We start from the raw sequence: 14,545 nt of genomic DNA on the forward strand, positions 1-14,545 counted from the left end.
GCCAGCAGTTACTGAAATGCCGTCAGTTATAAGATTGCCCTTTAAGCCACTGATTTGTTATTTTATTGAGTTTTGACTCTTTTCCTCTCAAATTTAAGTGGAGATTTATTGAATATAATGTTAACCTCAATACATCCCATTCCCAGTTGTCTTTTCATAAGGGTTATTTTCCCCCAGTTTATAGCATTCAGTCCTCTGCCTGAACTTGAGACTTAAGAACTAAAGACAGCTGTCATTTATGGGGCTCATGACTGTCTGGGAAGCGTGGTGGATTATCTCATAGGCATGGCCCAGAGTCCTCAGTCACTGATGACATGCACAGGTAACCTGAGAGGTCTCTTAGCTAATTTTTCCTTTTTGGTAAAATTGTGCTGAAAATTTCCCTTTCCAGGACTAGAGGTATTCACATAATTTTTTTTTTTTTTGAAACGGGAGTTTGCTTTTGTTGCCCAGGCTGGAATGCAGCGGCGTGATCTCGGCTCACTGCAACCTCCGTCCCCCAGGTTCAAGCAATTCTCCTGCCTCAGCCTCCCGAGTAGCTGGGATTACAGGCACCCACCACCATGCCAGGCTAATTTTTGTATTTTTAGTAGTTTCACTATGTTGGCCAGGCTGGTCTTGAACTCCTGACCTCAGGTGATCCACCCACCTCAGCCTCCCAATGTGCTGGGATTACAGGCATGAGCCACAATGCCTGGCCTCATATGATTATTGACCTGAGGGTTTTTACTTCATTTCAAGAAAATGACTACATAACTGTCATACGGAATAAGCAGGACTGTGGTAGGGGGAGGTGGGACAACTGGAAGAACTCTGTTTTGGTTTTTGGTTTTCTTTTTCAGAGCAACTCTGTGGGGCTGGTTCTTTTCATGCTCCAGGATGAAGTCTTGGGCAGGCCCAGTGTATTTTCTGTTCACTCTAATACAATAAAAAGTTCTCTGGTCACATTTTCCTTCCAGACAGTCTCAGTTTGGTGATTAATATGTCCAGCCTCAGGCAGACGAATTTAAAGTGAAAGCTTCTCCCATCCCATCCCTGGCTGGAACTTGCTGCAGGGAAGGCCGATGCTGGCTGCTGGGTCTCCTCACCAGCTTCCTGGACTGCTCTGACTTCTCCAAGTTGGGACCCATCCAGCATGGGTTTCCTCTGTGTGTGGTCTGAGTTTAAAAGCTCAGTCTTTGGGGATGCGCCCCTTTCAAGAAGCAGGACATGCATCTCCTCTGCCCAGTCTCCTATGATCCCCCATCCCATTTCCTTGGCACTGGGTAGGATTCCTGCAGCCTCTCTGTGCTGCAGCTTCTTGCCCTGCAAGCTGCCCTCTTCGCTGTCCTTGCAGCCGGCTCTAAGACAAGCCCAGCCTGGCTTTCTCAGGTGTGGCCAACTTCTGGCCCAAAGGAAACACTCCCTTTCTGCTTGCTGTTGGTGGGAGTATTACTTCCCACATGCTCCCAGACATTAGCCTTTCAGATTCTTGCAAAGGCCAGGCATCAACTTGGGAGGACACAGGAATGACCCTTAGCAAGCTCCTTGGAGCCCCTCTCACTAGCTTGAGGCCAAGAGAACACCCTTCCCCCTTCCCCAGGGTGTGTGTGTTGGGGCACAGGTGGTGGATGTGGGGGACCTAGCACACACAGTTCTCCATGAAGAAATCTATGATCTCCAAGAGTTTGGCCATTTCAAATCTAACCCTTTTATGGCCTTGAGTGAGTGAAAGTCAAAACCGTTTTTAGCCACCTCCTTTCCCAGTCCAACATGATGGTTGAGTACCTCACCTTGACACGTGGCCATTGGTTTCTGTTTGTTGTCCGGAGGCAGCAGCTGAAACTGAAACACAAAGTGCCATTTTAATGTTTGATTACCTTTGGCTACATTGCCCGTTATATATAGTATGATTCTTAGATACAAAATATGGACTGCTATTGTCACTGTAGTTGGGGGCCACTGGAGGGAAAGGATCTCCAAAGTCTTTTGCTACCTCAGATTAGTTAGAAATGGTGATATTTCCCCCCCTGCCAAGCTAGTTTACCTATTTGGTAACCTGTTTGTATGTTTTATTTTTTTGCACGATTAAACAAACTCCCTCCCTCCCCACGCAGCCCTTCCTCCCTCCTTCCTTCCCTCTTCCCTCCCTCCCTTCCGTCCGTCCTTCCTTCCATCCTTCCTTCCTTCCTTCCATCCTTCCCTTCCTCCCTCTCTTCCTTCCTTTCTCCCTTCCTCTGTTCCTTCCTCTCTTTCCCTCCCTTTCTCCATTCCTTCCTCCCACCCTCTCTTCCTCCCTTCCTCCCTCCCTCCCTCTCTTCCTCTCTTCCTTCCTTTTTCCTTCCTTTCTTCTTCCTCTCATCTTCCTTTTTTCTATTCTTCCTTTCTGTCTCTCCTTCTCTTTTTTTTTTCTTTCTCTCAGGCCTCTGTTCTTTCTCCTGGCCAGTGAAGGAGACTTTCTTTCTATCTTCTCTACTTAAGCTCCCCCAGTGGTCTCCCTAGGGCCAAGACTCTGCAATGTGTCCCCCAAGGATCCTTTTTGCCTCTTCATCCAAACATTTGCATAGGAGATGCTCCCCTCAGTCCTGGCTGGGATTTATATATGTACCCACACTGGAACTCTTGGCACAAATCCTGGAATCCATGACACCAATGCATTCACTTCACTCTCAACACTCCCAATGCACATACAAACAGGAAAGAAATAAGTAGATAGAAGGCAGAATGGTGAATGGGAGAAAGAATGCTTGGCAAATGGTAAAGTAACTGTTGGATGAGGCTGCAATTCCAGTCAACTTCATTAATGTAGCTAATCTAAGCAGGAAATCCACGTAAATTACTTAAAAAGTATGACTAATGAAATGGTTTGAAAAAGCTGCGTATGTATTTTTAAGGGCTGAAAAAAAAAGCAGGCAACTTTTTGGAGGCAGAGGGCAGGTTAAATTAACTTTTTTATACTTCGAAGGCCTAATACAATGTTTTATCAGTAGTTGCAGGAGCCCAATAAACAATTATTTAATAAAGGACAGGTCAAAGTCAACCAGCTTGTTGAAGCTGAAACATTTTGGGGAAAGATTTTGTGAGTAGATAAGAATGAGTGGAATTGAGTAAATCCAAGAATTTGCACATAGGTGTTTTTCCTCCAGTTTCCTGCTGCTTATTTTTTCCCTATTTTTAAAAGTTGAGATATAAATCACATCCCATAAAATTCACCATTTTAAAGTGTACAAGCCAGTGGTTTTTGGTATATTAGCCAGCTCGTGAAACCATCACCACCATATATTTCCAGAATGTTTTCATCATTCAAAAAAGAAAACACAGTAATGGTGGATGCATGACTTTGTACATTTGTCAAAACCCATAGAACCCTAATAAACTATGGGCTTTACTTAATAATTATGTATCAATATTTGTTCATCAACTGTAACAAACATGTCACATATATGTAAAATGTTAATAATAGGGAAAACTGTGTGTGGGGGACAGAGATATGGGAGCTTCCTGTACTTTCTGTTCAGTTTTTCTGTAAACCAAATACTGTTCTAGAATGTCTGTCAATTAAAAAATAGTGATAAAGAAACTCCTCACACATTAGCAGTCACTCTGTGCTGCCCATTCCCCTTGCTCCTGGCAACCACTTACCTGTGTTTTGTCTCTTTCACGAGTTCTTTGAAGAAGCATTTAAGCCATTTGTTTTGGTAGTTACAGTTAAGAGATTGCCCAGTGTTTCTACATTAAAATATCACATCCTTATAACTCCCATCTGCCCTTGCTCAAAACATTAGTGAAGGATGAAATATGCTTTGAAAAATTAAAATGCCATAGCTATTCATAAAAATAGGAGAAAAAATAAAAATCTTGTCAGTCTAAAAGTGTAGTAAAAACATTTCTGCTATGCAAAACGTGAAGCTCCAGGTCTGTAAACTCTGCAGCAGGCAGGGTCAGCTGCGAGTTTGACACTATGGGGCAGAATCACTGAGAAGCATTCTAAGAATGGCTTGGGATCACAGTCACGCTCAGAGAACTTGAACTGAGAACTATGTTGGGGTCGTCCTGGAGCAACATGCATGTGGCAGCTTATCTGTAGTGGTTGAGAAATCAGAGAAAATTATAAAGAGATATACCTGTGTGGAGAGGCTCAATGACTATATCAGCAATATCTGCAACATCACCATGGAGTGGGGGTGGGGAGTTGGAATTTGATCTGCCAATCAAAGAGCTGGTTCTGGTCTGAGATTCTTGAGGGGCCAGATAGATATACGGAATTGGAGGGAAATCTTCCCACTCTAGATGAGCCTGAAAAACGGGATTCTAAAACACCAGATTACCAGAAAGACATCAGAAATGCAAACAATTAGGAAATACATTTTTCTCAATGAAATGCAAATCATAAATTTTAATTTGTATTTAAAATGCAAATCATAAATTTAAATTTGCATTTAAATGCAAATCATAAATTTAAATTTGCATTTCACTGAGAAAAATGTATTTCCTAATTGTTTGCATTTCTGATGTCTTTCTGGTAATCTGGTGTTTTAGAATCTCAGTTTTCAGGCTCATCTAGAGTGGGAAGATTTCCCTCCAATTCCATATATTGATCTGGCCCCTCAAGATGAGATATAATTTAAAAAGTACATTTGGGACTCATAAAGATATGGAAATAGCATCCATGAAAAGGACAAGAAATTATAAAACAAAAACAGATAGCTATGAATCAAGGACAGGTAGATATGAAAATGATTCTACCAGAAGCCATGAAAATAAAAAATTTGCTATTAAAATAAAAATAATTTGGGAGGTTCCAAGATGGCCGAATGGGAACAGCTCCAGTCTACAGCTCTCAGCGTGAGTGACGCAGAAGACAGGTGATTTCTGCATTTCCAACTGAGGTACTGGGTTCATCTCACTGGGGCTTGTCAGACAGTGGGTGCAGCCCATGGAGCGTGAGCAGAAGGGCAGGGCATCACCTCACCTGGGAAGTGCAAGGGGTCAGGGAATTCCCTTTCCTAGCCAAGGGAAGCCCTGACAGACGGTACCTGGAAAATCGGGACACTCCCACCCTAATACTGCACTTTTCCAATAGTCTTAGCAAACAGCACACCAGGAGATTATATCCCACGCCTGGCTCGGAGGGTCCCATGCCCATGGAGCCTCGCTCACTGCTAGCACAGCAGTCTGAGATTGGACTGCAAGGCAGCAGCGAGGCTGGGGGAGGGGTGTCTGCCATTGCTGAGGCTTGAGTAGGTAAACTAAGTAGCTGGGAAGCTCGAACTGGGTGGAGCCCACCACAGCTCAAGGAGGCCTGCCTGCCTCTGTAGACTCCACCTCTGGGGGCAGGGCATAGCTGAACAGAAGGCAGCAGAAACTTCTGCAACTTAGTTAGCACAGAGTTTGAGATCTGAGATGGACAGACTGCCTCCTCAAGTGGGTCCCTGACCCCCGAGTAGCCTAACTGGGAGACACCTCCCAGTAGGGGCCGACTGACACCTCATACAGCTGGGTGCCCCTCTGAGATGAAGCTTCCACAGGAAGGATCAGGCAGCAACATTTGCTGTTCTGCAATATTTGCTGTTCTGCAGCCTCCTCTGGTGATACACAGGCAAACAGGGTCTGGAGTGGACCTCCAGCAAACTCCAACGTAACTGCAGCTGAGGGTCCTGACTGTTAGAAGGAAAACTAACAAACAGAAAGGACATCCACACCAAAACCCCATCTGTACGTCACCATCATCAAAGACCAAAGGTAGATAAAACCACAAAGATGGGTAGAAAAGCTGAAAATTATAAAAATCAGAGCACTTCTTCTCCTCCAAAGGAACGCAGCTCCTTGCCAGCAATGGAACAAAGCTGGACAGAGAATGACTTTGATGAGTTGAGAGAAGAAGGCTTCGGAAGATCAGTAATAAAAAACTTCTCCAAGCTAAAGAAGGATGTTTGGACACAACGCAAAGAAGCTAAAAACCTTGAAAAAAGATTAGACGAATGGCTAACTAGAATAAACAGTGTAGAGAAGACCTTAAATGACCTGATGGAACTGAAAACCATGTCATGAGAACTACGTGACACATGCACAAGCTTCAGTAGCCAATTCGATCAAGTGGAAGAAAGGGTATCAGTGATTGAAGATCAAATGAATGAAATGAAGTGAGAAGAGAAGTTTAGAGAGAAAAGAGTAAAAAGAAATGAACAAGCCTCCAAGAAATATGGGACTATGTGAAACAAAATCTATGTCTGATTGGTGTACGTGAAAGTGATGGGGAGAATGAAACCAAATTGGAAAGCACTCTTCAGAATATTATCCAGGAGAACTTCCCTAACCTAGCAAGGCAGGCCAACATTCAAATTCAGGAAACAGAGAGAATGTGACAAAGATACTCCTTGAGAAGAGCAACTTCAAGACACATAATTGTCAGATTCACCAAAGTTGAAATGAAGGAAAAAATATTAAGGGCAGCCAGAAAGAAAGGACAGGTTACCCACAAAGGGAAGCCCATCAGACTAACAGAGGATCTCTCGGCAGAAATTCTACAAGCCCGAGGAGAGTGGGGGCCAATATTCAACATTCTTAAAGAAAAGAATTTTCAACCCAGAATCTCATATCCAGCCAAACTAAGCTTCATAAGTTAAGGAGACATAAAATCCTTTGCAGACAAGCAAATGCTGAGAGATTTTGTCACCAAGAGGCCTGCCCTACAAGAGCTCCTGAAGGAAGCACTAAACATGGAAAGGAACAACCAGTACCAGCCACAGCAAAAACATGCCAAATTGTAAAGACCATCGAGGCTAGGAAGAAACCGCATCAACTAACGAGCAAAATAACCAGCTATCATCGTGATGACAGGAGCAAATTCACACATAACAATATTAACCTTAAATGTAAATGGGCTAAATGCTCCAGTTAAAAGACACAGACTGGCAAACTGGAGAAAGAGTCAAGACCCATCAGTGTGCTGTATTCAGGAGACCCATCTCATGTGCAGAGACACACATAGACTCAAAATAAAGGGATGAAGGAAGATCTACCAAGCAAATGGAAAACAAAAAAAAGCAGAGGTTGCAATCCTAGTCTCTGATAAAACAGACTTTAAACAAACAAAGATCAAAAGAGACAAGGCCATTACATAACGGTAAAGGGATCAATTCAACAAGAAGAGCTAACGATCCTAAATATATATGCGCCCAATCCAGGAGCACCCAGATTCGTAAATTAAGTCCTTAGAGACTTACAAAGAGACTTAGACTCCCACACAATAATAATGGGAGACATTAACACCCCAAGGTCAACATTAGACAGATCAACGAGACAGAAAGTTAACAAGGATATCCAGGAATTGAATTCAGCTCTGCACCAAGCAGACCTAATAGACATCTACAGAACTCTCCACCCCAAATCAACAGAATATGCATTCTTCTCAGCACCACATAACATGTATTCCAAAACTGACCACATAATTGGAAGTAAAACACTCCTCAGCAAATGTAAAAGAACAGAAACTATAACAAACTGTCTCTCAGACCACAGTGCACTCAAACGAGAACTCAGGATTAAGAAACTCACTCAAAACCACTCAACTACATGGAAACTGAACAACCTGCTCCTGAATGGCTACTGGGTACATAATAAAATGAAGGCAGAAATAAAGATGTTCTTTGAAACCAATGAGAACAAAGACACAACATACCAGTATCTCTGGGACACATTTAAAGCAGTGTGTAGAGGGAAATTTATAGCACTAATTGCCCACAGGAGAAAGCAGGAAAGATCTAAAATTGACACCCTAACATCACAATTAAAAGAACTAGAGAAGCAAGAGCAAACACATTCGAAAGCTAGCAGAAGGCAAGAAATAACTAAGATCAGAGCAGAACTGAAGAAGATAGAGACACAAAAAACCCTTCAAAAAAGCAATGAATCCAGGAGCTGGTTTTCTGAAAAGATCAACAAAATTGATAGACCGCTAGCAAAACTAATAAAGAAGAAAAGAGAGAAGAATCAAATAGACACAATAAAAAATGATAAAGGGGATATCACCACCGATCCCACAGAAATACAAACTACCACCAGAGAATACTATGAACACCTCTACACAAATAAACTAGAAAATCGAGAAGAAATGGATAAATTCCTGGACACATACACCCTCCCAAGACTAAACCAGGAAGAAGTGGAATCCCTGAATAGACCAATAACAGGCTCTGAAATTGAGGCAATAATTAATAGCCTACTGACCAAAAAAAGTCCAGGACCAGACGGATTCACAGCCGAATTCTACCAGAGGTACAAGGAGGAGCTGGTACCATTCCTTCTGAAACTATTCCAATCAATAGAAAAAGAGGGAATCCTCCCTAACTCATGAGGCCAGCATCATCCTGTTACCCAAGCCTGGCAGAGACACAACCAAAAAAAGAGAATTTTAGACCAATATCCCTGATGAACATCGCTGCAAAAATCCTCAATAAAATACTGGCAAACCGAATCCAGCAGCACATCAAAAAGCTTATCCACCACAATCAAGTTGGCTTCATCCCTGGGATGCAAGGCTGATTCAACATATGCAAATCAATAAACGTAATCCATCATATAAACGGAACCAAAGAAAAAAACCACATGATTATCTCAACAGATGCAGAAAAGGCCTTCGACAAAATTCAACAGCGCTTCATGCTAAAAACTCTCAATAAACTAGGTATTGATGGGACGTATCTCAAAATAATAAGAGCTATTTGTGACAAACCCACAGCCAATATCATACTGAATGGGCAAAAACTGGAAGCATTCCCTTTGAAAACTGCCACAAGACAGAGATGCCCTCTCTCACCACTCCTATTCAACACAGTGTTGGAAGTTCTGGCTAGGGCAATCAGGTGGGAAAAAGAAATAAAGGGTATTCAGTTAGGAAGAGAGGAGTCAAATTGTCCCTGTTTGCAGATGACATGATTGTATATTTAGAAAACCCCATCGTCCCAGCCCAAAATCTCCTTAAACTGATAAGCAACTTCAGCAAACTCTCAGGATACAAAATCAATGTGCAAAAATCAAAAGCATCCCTATATACCAATAACAGGCAAACAGAGAGCCAAATCATGAGTGAACTCCCATTCACAATTGCTTCAAAGAGAATAAAATACCTAGGAATCCAACTTACAAGGGATGTGAAGGACCTCTTCAAGGAGAACTACAAACCACTGCTCAACGAAATAAAAGAGGACACAAACAAATGGAAGAGAATTCCATGCTCATGGATAGGAAGAATCAATATTGTGAAAATGGCCATACTGCCCAAGGTAATTTATAAATTCAATGCCATCCCCATCAAGCTACCAGTGACTTTCTTCACAGAATTGGAAAAAACTACTTTAAAGTTCATATGGAACCAAAAAAGAGCCCGCATTGCCAAGTCAATCCTAAGCCAAAAGAACAAAGCTGGAGGCATCCCACTACCTGACTTCAAACTACTACAAGGCTACAGTAACCAAAACAGCATGGTACTGGTACCACAACAGAGATATAGACCAATGGAACAGAACAGAGCCCTCAGAAGTAATACCACACATCTACAACCATCTGATCTTTGACAAACATGACAAAAACAAGAAATGGGGAACGGATTCCCTATTTAATAAATGGTGCTGGGAAAACTGGCTAGCCATATGTAGAAAGCTGAAACTGGATCCCTTCCTTACACCTTATACAAAAATTAATTCAAGATGGATTAAAGACTTACATGTTAGACCTAAAACCATAAAAACCCTAGAAGAAAACCTAGGCAATACCATTCAGGACATAGGCATGGGCAAGGACTTCATGTCTAAAACACCAAAAGCAATGGCAACAAAAGCCAAAATTGACAAATGGGATCTAATTAAACTCAAGAACGTCTGCACAGCAAAAGAAACTACCATCAGAGTGAACAGGCAACCTACAGAATGGGAGAAAATTTTTACAATCTACGCATCTGACAAAGGGCTAATATCTAGAATCTACCAAGAACTCAAACAAATTTACAAGAAAAAAACAAACAACCCCATCAACAAGTGGGTGAAGGATATGAACAGACACTTCTCAAACAAAGACATTTATGCAGCCAACAGGCACATGAAAAAATGCTCATCATCACTGGCCATCAGAGAAATGCAAATCAAAACCACAATGAGATACCACCTCACACCAGTTAGAATGGCGATCATTAGAAAGTCAGGAAACAACAGGTGCTGGAGAGGATGTGGAGAAATAGGAACACTTTTACACTGTTGGTGGGACTGTAAACTAGTTCAACCATTGTGGAAGTCAGTGTGGCGATTCCTCAGGGATCTAGAACTAGAAATACCATTTGACCCAGCCATCCCATTACTGGATATATACCCAAAGGAATACAAATCATGCTACTATAAAGACACATGCACATGTATGTTTATTGTGGCACTACTCACAAAGACTTGGAACCAACCCAAATTTCCATCAATGATAGACTGGATTAAGAAAATCTGGCACATAAACACCATGGAATACTATGCAGCCATAAAAACGATGAGTTCATGTCGTTTGTAGGGACATGGATGAAGCTGGAAACCATCATTCTGTGCCAACTATCACAAGGTCAGAAAACCAAACTCCACATGTTCTCACTCACAGGTGGGAATTGAACAATGAGAACACGTGGACAGAGGGTGGGGAACATCACACTCCGGGGCCTGTCGTGGGGTGGGGAGATGGGGGAGGGAAAACATTAGGAGATATACCTAATGTAAATGATGAGTTAATGGGTGCAGCACACCAACATGGCACATGTATTCATAGGTAGCAAACCTGCATGTTGTGCACATGTACCCTAGAACTTAAAGTATAATTAAAAAATAAAAATAAAAAATAACTCAATAGACTGGCTAAGTTTATGCTAGATACAGCTGAATAGAGAATTGGCGAATTAGAAGAAAGTCTTAGATAATTCAATACAGTGAACAGAGAGATAAAGAAATGGAAAATACAAATGTAAAGGTGTTGTTAAGGCATATAGACAATGGATTGAAAGATTCAAACATACATCCTATGGGAGTTATAGAAAGAGAGAATGGGGGCATGGCAAATTAGTAATATTTGAAGAGATTGTGGCTGAGAACTCAAGCACTGAATTCAAGAAGCTAGAAGAACCACAGAACAAATATCCAAAGAACAGATGTAAAAAGGAATATGGAGAAGAAATTAATAAAACAGAAAAACAACAGCAATAGGCTGGGCGCGGTGGCTCACGCTTGTAATCCCAGCACTTTGGGAGGCCGAGGCGGGCGGATCATGAGGTCAGGAGATCGAGACCACAGTGAAACCCCGTCTCTATTAAAAATACAAAAAAATTAGCCGGGTGTGGTGGCGGGCGCCTGTAGTCCCAGCTACTCAGAGAGGCTGAGGCAAGAGAATGGCGTGAACCCGGGAGGCGGAGCTTGCAGTGAGCCGAGATCGCGCCACTGCACTCCAGCCTGGGCGACAGAGCGAGACTCCATCTCAAAAAAAAAAAAAAAAAAAAGAAAAACAACAGCAATGGTCAAGAAGTCCTACTTATCTCAGAAGACATTTTTAGAATTACCATTTTTTTAAAAAGGCACAAACAATATTAAACATGGAGAAAATGTACCAACAAATGTTATAAAGAAAATGATTTGAAAACTTAGATGAAAAGGATAATTTAGAGGCAAATGTTTTTCATTTTGGCCTTTTTTCTTTTCCTGGTACTTACCTTCATATTTTAAAATAATATGCTTATTGTGGTATTTCTTGGGTTATGAATTTTAAATATTTCCTATTGAATTGTTATAGTCATTGCAGGTTTAGCTCTATTTTCCTCCTGCCATTTTCTACCTTCTGCCTCCCACTCTCCTGTTCTGTATATATAATTATATCAATAATTTTGGTAAAATCAGTAATTTTGATTAACACTATGATGGAAATATTGTTATTAATTAATTAATTGTTATTAACACTATCATTGGAAATATTGTTTACTGCATAGCCAAATAATATACTATTTTTACTTTTACTTTTCCAGATAAGTTTATATTTTCTTCCTGGAATTAATAATTGCCACTTCCCCACACCCAATTTGCTTAGTTTTCTATTTGTATGTCCTTAATTTTTGATAAATATTTTAATATATCTGTGCCACTCTTAACTATAATTTTTTCACCAAATACTTAAGGACATTATATACCTATTCCAGATATTTTATCAATTTTTTTTAACCCTAGTGGCTTCCCTTCCAGATACTCCCATCTTGTCCAAATTTGGCCGATTTCTCTCTGGATCTTCTGTACCGCTGTCATTCAGAGATTTTCCTATGTTACATTCCTGTGTTGGAACCATAGTTTCCTGAGCCCTCTGTATTTCTATTTCTTAGTTAATCCCTTTATTTGCAAAAGAATGTATACAATGACTTCCTTAGGAAAGGATTTGTATTGGTTCGTTCTCATGCTGCTAGTAAAGACATACCTGAAACTGGGTAATCTACAAAGAAAGGAAGATTAATGGACTCACAGTTCCATGTGGCTGGGGCAGCCTCACAATCATGGCAGAAGATGAAGGAAGAGCAAAGGGATATCTTACATAGCAGTCACAAAAGAGGCAACTCCCATTTACAAAACTATCAGATCTCATGAGAATTATTCACTATCATGAGAACAGTATGGGAGAAGCCACCTCCATGATTCAATTATCTCTCACCAGGTCCACACAACACACGAAAATTATGGGAGCTACAATTCAAGATGAGATTTGGGTGGGGACACAGCCAAACCATATCAGGATTCTACAAGGAATATTTTTCAAACTGTCAAAAAATATGTATTCTGCCCTAATACTTGATTGGTAGTTTAGTTGAATATAGAATTCTATGTTGAATATATTTTTTCCTCATGATATTAAAGGCATTGCTCTGCTTTCTTCCAGCAACTTCAATGCTATCCTAATTTCACATCCTTTTTATGTGGCTTCTTTATCTTCTGTCTCTCTCTGGGAGATTGTAGGATCCTCTTTTTGTCAGTCCTCTTCTGAAATTTCATGATGATGTCCCTTTGTGTGGATCTTTAGTTATTTGTTTTAAATTTATTACACAATGTTAAGATACAAATATAAAGAAAGTTCAATATTTGTGTACTTTCACTCAACCTGGGATATAAAAAAATCAATACAAAATTATTTATGTGAAATGATTGAGAGAAAGAGATTATAAAGGAGGCAAAAAATGTTAAAAGGTGCCCCTAGGTGAAGTCTTTATTGTGCTCTCGGAACATTTTTGAAGATTAAAAAAAAATGTCAAAATAAAAAGGTTTTTTTTAAGAAAAAAATTCAGTTGAAATCCCACGTACCCCTCCTTGAAACCTCTTGCTATCCTTTCTCCCCTGGAGAAACCTATTATCTTCAGTTTAATGTTTGTGTTTCCTTGTACTTCTTTATACCTTTCTAACTATATCCATATCTAAAAATAAATAGCTTGGTATGCATAGTTTTAAGCCTTATGGAAATGATATCATACTGTATATAGTCAGAAGCTTTTTTGCTCAACATTGAGTTAGTTCATCTATGCTGTTCTTTGTTAGCTCTAATTATTTGTTTTAATTGCTTTATGATATATTACTATACAGATATGCCTTGTAGTATTTATCATTTCTCCTGTTGGTGGACATTTAGTTTGATTCCAGTGTTTTTGTAATTATAAAATGTGAATACACTTACTTGTACCAATATGTGATTGTTTCTTTATGGTATATGTGGAGGAGTGATATTGCTAAGGTGAGAGGATATGTACATCGTCAGCTTTACCAGGTTTTGTCAAATTGCTTTCCAAAGAGCTTGTGCCAATTTGTGCAGCCATAGTTTATAATTCTTTCCAGTGCTGTCTCCTTGTCAACACTTAGTATTGTCAGGTGCTTTAATTTCTGTCCATCTAATGGGAGTGAACTGTTGTTTATTTTTTTTCAAATTTTCATTTCCCTGATTATGAGTAAAATTAAATGTCTTTTAAAATTTATTGATCATTTCTGTCTCATCATCTGGGTATGGTGTGTTCATATCCTTTGCCTGTGTTTATATTGAGTTTTTAAAAAATATTGATTTGTAAATATTTGCATATTCTTTTTTTTTTTTTTTTAGAGACAGGGTCTCACTATGTTGCCTAGGCTGAAGTGCAGTGGTGGAACCATGGCAAACTGCAGTCTCAAACTCTTGGCCTCAAGCAGTCCTCCTGCCTCAGCCTCCCAGGCTCTGAGACCACAGGTGCATGCCACCATATCTGGCTAATTTTTAAATTTTCTATAGAGATGGGGCTTTGCCATGTTGCCCAGGCTGGTCTCAAGCTCCTGGGCTCAAGCAGTCCTCCTGCTTTGGCGTCTCAAATTGCTGGGATTACAAGCGTGAGCCCCTGTGCCTGGCCTATATTCTTGACACTAATTTTTATCAGTAAAATGTGTTGCAAGTATGTTTTTCAAATCTGTGGCTTGTCTTTTCACTTTTATGGGTATCATTTGTTGTATAAAAGTTTTAAATTTTAATGCAATCAACATTTTCAATCTTTTTGTATGAT

At 40.4% G+C, this 14,545-nt stretch overlaps 1 protein-coding gene and 1 long non-coding RNA gene across 2 annotated transcripts in view; one reads left to right on the forward strand and one right to left on the reverse strand.

The window, feature by feature from the left end:
- Positions 1-14,545, forward strand: part of RASGRF2 (Ras protein specific guanine nucleotide releasing factor 2) — a 271,130-nt gene that overhangs the window by 63,017 nt on the left and 193,568 nt on the right. The window lies entirely within an intron of this gene.
- Positions 1,647-10,660, reverse strand: LOC115831684. The gene is made up of 3 exons (XR_004027195.1): positions 10,506-10,660; positions 7,484-7,488; positions 1,647-1,657 (listed from the first exon to the last, which is right to left on the reverse strand). It is a non-coding gene; the product is annotated as an uncharacterized LOC115831684 (long non-coding RNA).

The sequence above is a fragment of the Nomascus leucogenys genome, chromosome 2 (genome assembly GCF_006542625.1).
Source record: "Nomascus leucogenys isolate Asia chromosome 2, Asia_NLE_v1, whole genome shotgun sequence".
Classification (NCBI taxonomy): Eukaryota; Metazoa; Chordata; class Mammalia; order Primates; family Hylobatidae; genus Nomascus; species Nomascus leucogenys.